Source organism: Rutidosis leptorrhynchoides, chromosome 3 (assembly GCF_046630445.1).
Source record: "Rutidosis leptorrhynchoides isolate AG116_Rl617_1_P2 chromosome 3, CSIRO_AGI_Rlap_v1, whole genome shotgun sequence".
In the NCBI taxonomy this organism is placed as follows: domain Eukaryota; kingdom Viridiplantae; phylum Streptophyta; class Magnoliopsida; order Asterales; family Asteraceae; genus Rutidosis; species Rutidosis leptorrhynchoides.
Window position 1 is genome coordinate 560,080,576 of NC_092335.1, and position 11,427 is coordinate 560,092,002.

The following is an 11,427-nucleotide window of genomic DNA, read 5'->3' on the forward strand; positions in this document are numbered from 1 at the left end:
TATACCAAACTTCAAAAATATGTATATATGTTTGCAGTTTATCTTATGTACACAACAGGGTAAAACAACGCATTTTCAAAGACTGGCATTAAGTTCAGCAAAAGCAACTAATTTTGACGACAAGATGCAAAATATATGTGAAATAACTACAAGACGGAATGAACAAATGATGTGCACCATTTATCATTCAGCAAACAAACGCCAATATATTTGGAAACTTTGGTAAAAATTTAATCATTTTCACACAAATCACCCTCAATAATTTAAATTGTTACTGATTTCTTGCAAATGAGGGCATTGCAAGATCTTAAGTGTGGGAAGGGGTTAAATTCTTTCGGATTTTAAAATTTTTATCTTAAACACTGGGTTACCATTAAAAATACTAGTAAAGCAGTAGTTGTATTAGAATCTAGTGCTCTCTGATAATAAAGAACAACCCTAGTCTTATATACTGACTACCCAATTCTAGTAAAATTTTTCAAAATTTTCAATTAAATGAACTCAAAATCATGTTTATACATATTTATGAACGATAAAACTAGGTTTTAACACCGAAATTATTGTTACCTCAGAAAGGACATAAATTGAGAAACAAACCAAAATGTTAAAATTCATTTAAAATGGAATAGAGGACAATAAAAAGGAAAATAAAATCCAAGTGTGGGAAAATTACCAAGTTATTCAAAACATATGTCACATATTTTTATACAAATAACTGAAAATACTTTTGCTTTGGACTAAACTAAACTGTTTTACCTGATTTACTGTAAGAAAGATGGATCTACACGATGAATCAATTCCATCATTAAAAGGAAGTAAAGTCTTCCGAAAAAGAAACGCGCTTCTTGATTTAAGTCAGGAAGTTGTCGTCCAGACCAGCTGTAGGTTGACAAAAAACCTAGAAAAGTCATCACTAAAATCAGCAGGAAATCCACGGACCTCAGCATTAAATAGGGTCGCCAAGTGGTCATATTTATCCTAACCATGAGAAGGATTTATCTCGTACAATGGGGAGGCGCCATGCAAATTAGCTGGATAAGACTAATGAATCAGATCCCCAGAAAGGATAATCTCCTTAAAAGATCAAAAATCAGCTTTTAAGCCTGATCTTACTCAATCCTTGAGATTGACCTTAAAGATTGAGAATTACAAACTCATAGAATTCAATGATATCTAAACTCGAGCTTGAACGAGAAAATATTTTGATCAAAATTACAAACCGATTTGTTTTCTGAAAACCCTATTTTCAATGCGTTCATTACCATTGAACGTAAAATCCTAGGAATTCACCTGGAATTCATTAGGTCACCTGAACTAAATCGGGTGTCAACCGTAAGAACGGTGGTTGCATAGTGGTCAAAGACAGGACCTTGTGCCAGACCGAAAAATCATAAGGGTGAGCTTTACTATTGCTCCTACCAAGGATAGTAATTGCATCCGACACGTTATAGACCATAATTAAAAGCATGTCAGGGGACATTGCCTTAACAGTTGCTTGTTCAACGCTTTCCTTTACAACCGGACGGTAGTTTACCGAGAGGTAATATACGGGACAAGTAAACTGGACGTGTTGCTTTCCAAATACAAGGTTAGCAAGTGGGTGACACAAAACCTCAAGTTTTGAGCTAAAATTTTCAAATCTGAAACCCACCAAACCCACAAAAATATTTTGCAAACACCGGTAAAGGGTTATTCCGAAAAACTTATCTAGGGTAAAAACTAGATTTAATTTTCAAAAGATCAAATGTTTTCATAAAGATCCAATTTCCTTAATGGGTCTAAATTTGTATAGTCATGTGGGACTGTAAACCATATCGTTACTACAATTGTTAATACCGCCGTATAGAAATCACTGATGTACAAAGTGTGAAGAATAAAGAAGTGATTCTAGTATTTCAAGACGATATTGCTTGAGGACAAGCAACGCTTAAGTGTGGGAATATTTGATAATGATAAAAACGAACATATATTTCATAGCATTATTCCTCAAGAAAGACAAGCTTTTAGTTGCAATTGTTCTATTTAAAAGTGATATTCGTTTAAATAATAAAAGGTGAAGACAAAAGACAGATTCGACGAATTGAAGACGCAAACGACCAAAAAGCTCAAAAGTACAAAATACAATCAAAGACGTTCCAATTATTGATAAGAAACGTCTCGAAATTACAAGAGTACAAGATTCAAAACGCAAAGTACAAGATATTAAATTGTACGCAAGGACGTTCGAAAATCCAGAACCGGGACCAGAGTCAACTCTCAACGCTCGACGCAACGGACTAAAAATTACAAGTCAACTATGCACATAAATATAATATAATATTTAAATAATTCTTATAATTATTTATATATAATATAAATAAAATAAACCGTCGGCAAGAAAGACTCCAAACTGGAGTGAGCTGTATTTACAAACTCTGCGACTCGCGGAGTTTGAAGGCAAAAAGGGCCGCGAGTCGCGGAGCCCCAATTTCTGAAACTCCCTATAAAAGCAAACGAATTCTGATCGCAAAATTATCAATATATCCATCCATCTCTCTATCTATATCGTAATATATATATATATATATATATATATATATATATATATATATATATATATATATATTATAATTTTAATTTTAATTCTAATAATAAGGGTATGTTAGCAATTGTTGTAAGGGTGTAAGTCGAAATTCTGTCCGTGTAACGCTACGCAATTTTTAATCATTGTAAGTTATGTTCAACCTTTTTAATTTAATGTCTCGTAGCTAAGTTATTATTATGCTTATTTAAAACGAAGTAATCATGATGTTGGGCTAATTACTAAAATTGGGTAATTGGGCTTTGTACCATAATTGGGGTTTGGACAAAAGAACGACACTTGTGGAAATTAGACTATGGGCTATTAATGGGCTTTATATTTGTTTAACTAAATGATAGTTTGTTAATGTTAATATAAAGATTTACAATTGGGCGTCCCTATAAATTACCATATACACTCGATCGGACACGATGGGCGGGGTATTTATATGTACGAATAATCGTTCATTTAACCGGACACGGGAATGGATTAATAGCCACTAGTAGAATAATTAAAACAGGGGTGAAATTATGTACAAGGACACTTGGTATAATTGATAACAAAATATTAAAACCTTGGGTTACACTCAGTCGACATCCTGGTGTAATTATTAAACAAAGTATTAAAATCTTGTTACAGTTTAAGTCCCCAATTAGTTGGAATATTTAACTTCGGGTATAAGGATAATTTGACAAGGACACTCGCACTTTATATTTATGACTGATGGACTGTTATGGACAAAAACCAGACGGACATATTAAATAATCCAGGACAAAGGACAATTAACCCATGGGCATAAAACTAAAATCAACACGTCAAACATCATGATTACGGAAGTTTAAATAAGCATAATTCTTTTATTTCATATTTAATTTCCTTTATTTTATATTTAATTGCACTTCTAATTATCGCATTTTTATTGTTATTGTATTTAATTGCACTTTTAATTATCGTACTTTTTAATTATCGCAAGTTTATTTTATCGCACTTTTATTTTTCGCAATTTCATTATCGTTATTTACTTTACGCTTTAATTTAAGTCTTGTATTTATTTTTAATATTTTACATTTGGTTTTAACTGCGACTAAAGTTTTAAAATCGACAAACCGGTCATTAAACGGTAAAAACCACCCTTTATAATAATAATATTACTTATATATATATTTGTATTTTTATAAAAGTAAACTAATATAGCGTTAAGCTTTGTTTAAAGATTTTCCCTGTGGAATGAACCGGACTTACTAAAAATTACACTACTGAACGATTAGGTACACTGCCTATAAGTGTTGTAGCAAGGTTTAAGTATATCCATTCTCTAAATAAATAAATATCTTGTGTAAAATTGTATCGTATTTAATCGTATTTTCTTGTAAAAATTAATAGTATGTTATACCTCTCTGCTAAAACATCACTTATTAAGATTGTATTTAGGAACTATTTGTTGAATTTTAAAACTTTTCATATTTTACTTGGGATTGGGAGTGAATAATTAATGTAATTTTTATTTAATAGTTAATGATCGAATTTTATACCATAATGACCAAAATAAATAAATATAGTTAATATAAAAATTTGGGATTTTACCGAAGACTTTTATCCGCCGCTGATTTCAAATAGTGCACGATACACAGTTCATAAAAACTATCGGCAGAAATTTAATTGTTTATCTACACGTTTTCTTTTATTGTTTAATTTTTAATATTTAATTGTCTTATTTGTTTGTGGAGTACACATCACCTCCGGTTAATGCTTTTGAATGATTATGGACATCTTTTTCTTATTTATACATAGATATTCATAAACCCATCATCAATAAACCATATTGATTATTTCTATTTTCTGCTTAAACCCAACACCAATCCACATCATGTTCTTGTTGAGCTACCATTACTCTTCAAGCCGAGACCACATTTGGCTCACCACCATCGAGACCCATCTCCAACCATTATTCGACTTTCTTCAACCTTGAGCAAACCAAGTAACAAACCCACTTCCTGTTTTTCTTTTCTTTGTTTCTTTTTCATGTATTTGTTTCGAACAAACTATAAACTAAAGAACCGTAGCCACCAAAACACCACCACCGGAGCATCACTTAACCACTATTTTCTATTTCCATTATTTTTCTGTTTATGCTGGAACAAAAACCATCACCATTAAAACCGTATTGCCTACTACTATTTGTTGTTGTATATTTCTGATTTCATTCGTAAAGAACACTACAAACCCATTTGGTTCGTCATCTTCACGAATATACAAATGCAAATACAACCACCTGCAAACCTATATTTTATGTCACGACCCGTCAAAGTACACTTGACGACCATCGTTATCTTGGTCCCACAGCTTGATCGAAACTCTATATGAATTTAATAAAACAACCTTGCATTCTTTATTTAAAAATGATTTCCTATAAAGGAAATCTACTAAAATGTATAAGTTTATAAAAACTATACATAAATACTTTAACCAAAAGTTGACCAAAACAAAGTCAACAAACATCCACTATTTAATGTAACAAAATAGAATGCAAGTTAATGTTTAACAAAAGCTGCCATCATAAATATGCAGACTCTCTAAGCACAGCGGAAGCAATCAATCATGAATCTGAGAATAAAACATTCGAGTAACTGTCAACAAAAATGTTGAGTGAATTATAAGTTTAATATTGCAAACAATATGTAAATTTAACCATAAAAATTTATGTTTGAAAACATAAAAACTCCTTTTTGGACCATAAAATTATATGCTAGAAAACATATAAAAACATTATTCCATTTACCGTGAGCCACCTGGTAACCACTTAACCATTTATTTACCCTTGCCAAACACAATAAATAATATACACCGAACAAGTGTATCTACAACAAATTACGAAGTACTAAACATTTCGATTATAAATTGCTAGCGCGACTAGCTCGAAATGGGGTTGTCAAACCCGATAGATCTATCCGTAGGATTCGTGTTCACCAGTAGAAACCAGTGATTACAGTTACCAGACTAGGGAATATTTTTGTTCAACTCACAATGAATAATTTAAACCAACTTCCACTTGTGTCCAAAATATAAATAAATTGCATGTATTCTCATCCCAAAAGATTTAAATAGAAAAATAGGACTATAACTCACCTTAATAGTAAACGAAGAACCACACAAATAAGCGAACAGCCACAAAAGTAAAAGTGATCAGGAATGATCACAACGCCGACCTAAAAATAAAGCAGGTCGATATAAATAACTAACTTAGGTCAAGTCTTAGTATGATAGCTATTGTACATGTTGCAAGTAGACATAGAACAATACTCGGCATGCATCGGTTTGATCGGAACAGCTTACGAACACACACTTTCTATTTTTAGAAAGTTTCTATTTTAGCAGGTTTCCATTTTAGGAAAGTTTCTATTTTAGGAAAGTTTCTATTTTAGGAAAGTTTCTATTTTAGGAAAGTTTCTATTTTAGGAAAGTTTCCAAATTTAGAAAGTTTCCATATTTAGAAAGTTCTATTTTTAGAAAGTTTTTAAGTTAGGAAAGTTTCCTTATTTAGAAAGTCAACAAAAGTCAACTGTAAGTCAAAGTCAACCGAAAGTCAACTCAAAAGTCAACCTTGGTCAAACATAGTCAACATTAATTTTAGAAGTGTAAGTTTTAATAATAACATAAGTCATAATGCTTATTAAAGTTAAAAGTGTAAGGTTATGTCATAACATAAGTTTAATTAAATTAAAATGAATTATTAAAGTTAACAAAAGTTTAAATGATATAATTAATATAACATAAGTATTTAATTAATTAATTAAATATTAGTCATAATATAAGTATTATTAATTAATAATAAATTTTAAATCATATCATAAGTATTATTAATTAATAATGAATTATTAATCATATCATAAGTTTCTAATTAAAATTATTAAATCATAAGTATTTAATAATTAAATCATAATTAAATAATAACTAAGTCTTATAATAATTAAATAATTATTTAATTCTTATTATAAGTCTTATAATAATAATAATCTCATAATATAAGTTTAATACTTATCATCAGTATTTTTCATTAATAATAAAAGTATTATTAATCATAAGTTTAATAAAAATGTTAATTAAATCATAAGTAATAATTAATTGATATAATAAATATATATCATAAGTCTTAAATAATAAAAATTACTTCTTATATCATAAGTAATTAATCAATAATGAAAATCATTATTTTTATCATAAGTTTAATAATTAACCATAAGTTTTAAATTAAAAATTCATCGGGTCGTATCTTGAGCCCCGGGTGTCGGTTTTCGGCGAGCCTTATATATATCTCCGCCTGTTCAAACCACCCGACACATTGGTGCACTCAATAATACACCAAGAACAGTCCACAAGTCGTGGTGATCAGCCATGACACCACTTGGAACTTCAATTCAATCAAAATCGTGTTTTAGTCGTAACGGGTGAACCGTGGCTCGGATTTAGGTGACCCGAACATGGAAATTCATCCCACCATCAGTCCTAACATACTAACACACCCTAAAGACACCAAAGATGGTCACAAAGTCGGACCAAACCTGGTTCATACCAATATCACATCTCAATAAAATGTAGTTGCTTATCAACATGAAGTCCCTCCATAGGAATAATTTCCTCGGCCTCGGCCAAACACTTCTTTAAATTCAATACATGAAAAACATCGTGAACAGCACTGAGTTCTTGTGGCAATTTCAAACGATAAGCCACGGGTCCAACTCTCTCAATAATTTTAAAAGGTCCAATAAATCGAGGATTCAACTTTCCCCTCTTACCGAAATGTATCACACCTTTCTAAGGTGATACTTTTAACATAACACGATCACCGTCCTGAAATTCTATATCGTTCCTTCCCTTATTGGCATAGCTCTTTTGCCGACTTCTGGCGGTTCTCAATCTTTCCTTAATCTGTACGATCTTCTCGGTAGTCTCATGAAAAATCTCTGGACCTGTGAGTTGAGCATCCCCAACCTCATTCCAGCAGACAGGAGACCTACACTTTCTACCATATAAAGCTTCAAACGGTGCGGCTTTAATACTTGCATGATAGCTGTTGTCTTAAGAAAATTCAGCTAGTGGCAAATATCTATCCCACCCATTACCAAAATCAATAACACACGTTCGAAACATGTCTTCTAACGCTTGGATGGTCCTTTCACTCTAACCATCAGACTGTGGATGATAAGCAGTGCTCATATCCAATTCTGTTCCCAAAGTTTCCTGTAAGGCCTGCCAAAACCTCGATGTAAATCGACTGTCTCGGTCCGAAATAATAGATACGGGAACACCATGCCTCGAAAAAATTTCCTTCAAATATAACGGGTAGACTTCTCCATCAAATCAGTTTCTTTAATTGACAAGAAATGAGCTGTCTTTGTGAGTCGATCTACAATCACCCAAATGGTATCATATCCACCCACAACTCTTGGTAACTTCGTAACAAAATCCATCGTAATACCTTCCCACTTCCACTCGGGAATCTCAGGTTGCACCAAAAGTCCAGACGGTTTCTGATGTCCAGCTATAACCTTAGCACATGTTAAACACTTAGCCACCTACGTAGCCACATCAGCTTTCAAATTAGGCCACCAATACAGCTCCTTAAGGTCATGATACATCTTTCCTGAACCAGGATGAATAGAGTACCTAGACTTATGAGCCTTCTCTAGAACAAGTTGTCGCAGATCACCAAACCTCGGAATCCAAAGGCATCCCGCAAAATATCGAGTGCCATCAGTTTGTACCTCTAACTGTTTACTCAAGCCTCGGACCTTCCCGTTACAAAATTTTCCTCCTTCAAGGCTTCTTGTTGTGCCTCAAGAATCTGCCTAGCGAGGTTTGTTCTAACTGTCATATTCAAGGCCCTATACCTGCGAGGTTCAGCCCTTTCTTTACGACACAAGGCATCAGCCACAATATTGGCCTTACCCGGATGATATAAAAGTTCACAACCATAATCATTCAACGTCTCAATCCATCTGCGCTGTCTCATGCTCAACTGTTTCTGATCGAGAATATGTTGAAGACTTTTGTGATCTGTGTACACAGTACTCTTAACCCCATACAAATAATGTCTCCAAATCTTAAGCGCAAAAACAATAGCTCCCAACTCTAAATCATGAGTTGTATAATTCTGCTCGTGAATCTTCAACTGACGTGATGCGTACGCAATAACTTTATTTCGTTGCATCAAAACGCAACCAAAGCCTTGACGCGAAGCATTACAATAAACAACAAAATCATCATTACCCTCAGGTAGTGACAATATCGGAGCGGTAGTCAACTTCTTCTTCATAATCTGGAAAGCAGTCTCTTGTTCATTCTTCCACTCATACTTCTTCCCCTTGTGCGCTAAAGCAGTCAGAGGTTTCGCTATACGAGAGAAATCTTGAATGAACCTTCTATAGTAACCTGCCAACCCTAGAAACTGAAGGATGTGAGTAGGAGTTTTCAGAGTTTCCCACTTTTTAATCGCCTCAGTATTAGCAGGATCAATTTGTATTCCCTGTTTACTAACAATATGTCCAAGGAATTGAACTTCTCTTAACAAGAAAGCATACTTAGAGAACTTAGCGTACAACTCTTCTTTTCTCAATGGATCAAGCACTAACTTCAAATGTTCTTCGTGGACTTCATCACTCTTAGAATAAATAAGGATGTCGTCGGTGAAAAAAAAATAAAAAAATAAAGAATTTGTCCAGATATGGGCTACGCACACGGTTCATGAGGTCCATGAACACAGCAGGCGCATTAGTCAATCCGGATGGCATAACAAGAAATTCACAGTGACCATAACGGGTACGAAAAACGGTTTTCGGAATATCAGTTTCTTTAACGCGCAATTGGTGATAACCGAAACGAAGATCAATCTTAGGATAAACGGACGAACCTTGAAGTTGATCGAACAGATCATTAATTCTCGGAAGAGGGTAACGATTCTTAACCGTAAGCTTGTTCAATTCGCGATAATCAATTAAACCATCAGAACGAACCACCTTTCTTCTTAACAAACAAACAGGAGCTCCCCGAGGGGACGAACTGGGACGAATGAAATATAGTCGCAACAATAAAGGAATAAATATATAGAGTAGTCACATCGGTGGCATAAATATAAAAGGCAAATCTCTCCAAGGAGATAACGAGGGTCATGGACTTCCAAGTAAATTTTCATTACATTTCCGAAAGGAAGACACGCAAAAGGTGTGATATTTCAACGAGAGTGAACTTCCTTGTACAATGAGCGAGGAAATCTAGGATTCATCCATATTCTTAAATTTATATGCGGATGAAAAGAACGCGAATCTTGGGTTATAAAGAATGGTCGACTCTAAGTGAGATGAATCTCCAAAAATAATTTCGTGTACCTCAAAGTATTGAATCCTAGGATTGATGTTGCGGTTGACAGCGAATATTGAGAGTAGAAACTCCTCGAACGGTCTAGTGTAATATATATCCATGATACCCACTATAACAACAATTGGGGTAGAAACCCACCTAGCACCTTTTCTACAATAAAGTGAGCACCGAGTGTACCGCAGAAAATTGATTTATCGGTCCGCGTTTCGGCCATGTCCAACCAGAAGAGGGAAAATTTTATGAGCGTAAGGACTTCCCAACAATTTTATAAAACCACCATCCAAAGTGGCGTAAGAGTCTTTATCGTTGAACTTAATGGTAGATTTCATCCTTAAACGCAGGATTAGGAAAATTGTGATCCAAACAAACTGCAGAGTAATGCGAAATTTTTTTTAATATAATCAATCAAAGAAGTTTTGAAAAAGCTCTAACGTCTGATGTAACCCCATAAATGGAACGAAGCTCTTAGTAAATTTAGAAGTATGTACAACGTGTACCATTTTACGTAAAACAATTTAGGTTAACTAGACAACTCAACAAGAGTGGTTTTAAAATAATTTTGAAGGTATAATTTAGTGTATACTAGCCAAAATAGATAAGGGTAAATTTATCCATTTGAATTCATACGTACATATATGATTTTATAAATAGTATACATGACAAAATATTTCATTACTTCTATTCGCCCATAAATCTCGTGAGAACCGTCCAATTACACAAATGTGTAAAAATCTTGATGAAAAGTAGGGTATCCGCATTTCAGAGGTTACGAGTTGAAGTAAGATCGTTGAAGCTCGGGTGAAGGACTTGAATCGTCTTGCGACATCTAATCAATAAATGCTACGAGGTCATGAAAACCAATGAGTTAAATATTATTTTGACTTTTATCAGGACACAATTCCTTGGGTCAAAACTATTCACTTGAGAAGCTGTCACTAACAAGCGAGTTATGAATGATAAAACATGGGGTAGGTAGTTCGGTTAAGAAGAGTCCCTCGTATATCAACAAATAAGATAATGAGTATCTTCCTTACTCATGTAATAACGTTAGAATTTCCGAATGAGTGGTGTACAAATTTTCTTTGACTCGCTTTCCATTCCTCATGTCACAATATTGGGACTTTTTATGAATTAACGTAATATAATCACGTTGGCCTGACGCATTATATTTCACTAACTCATAGTTCCATTCCAATATCACTACATAAGGTCAGGACATGTGGTCAACCTCGAATTTCAACACAATTTCCCTAAAAAAAAATTCTTAACAATGTGCTAAGGATAGCGCAAGAGACAAAGACATCGAAAGTAATGAATAGGAGTAACGATGACATAAAAATGTCTTCGAAGTACCAAGAATCTCTAAAAGTCAAGAATGTCGTTTTCCGTTTCAACAACCAAAGCACATAGGCACAACGGCACAAAGGCACGTAATATAACAAAAATTGTTATATACCCAAACACAATAGCTGACATTGAAATGCGGAGCCTTT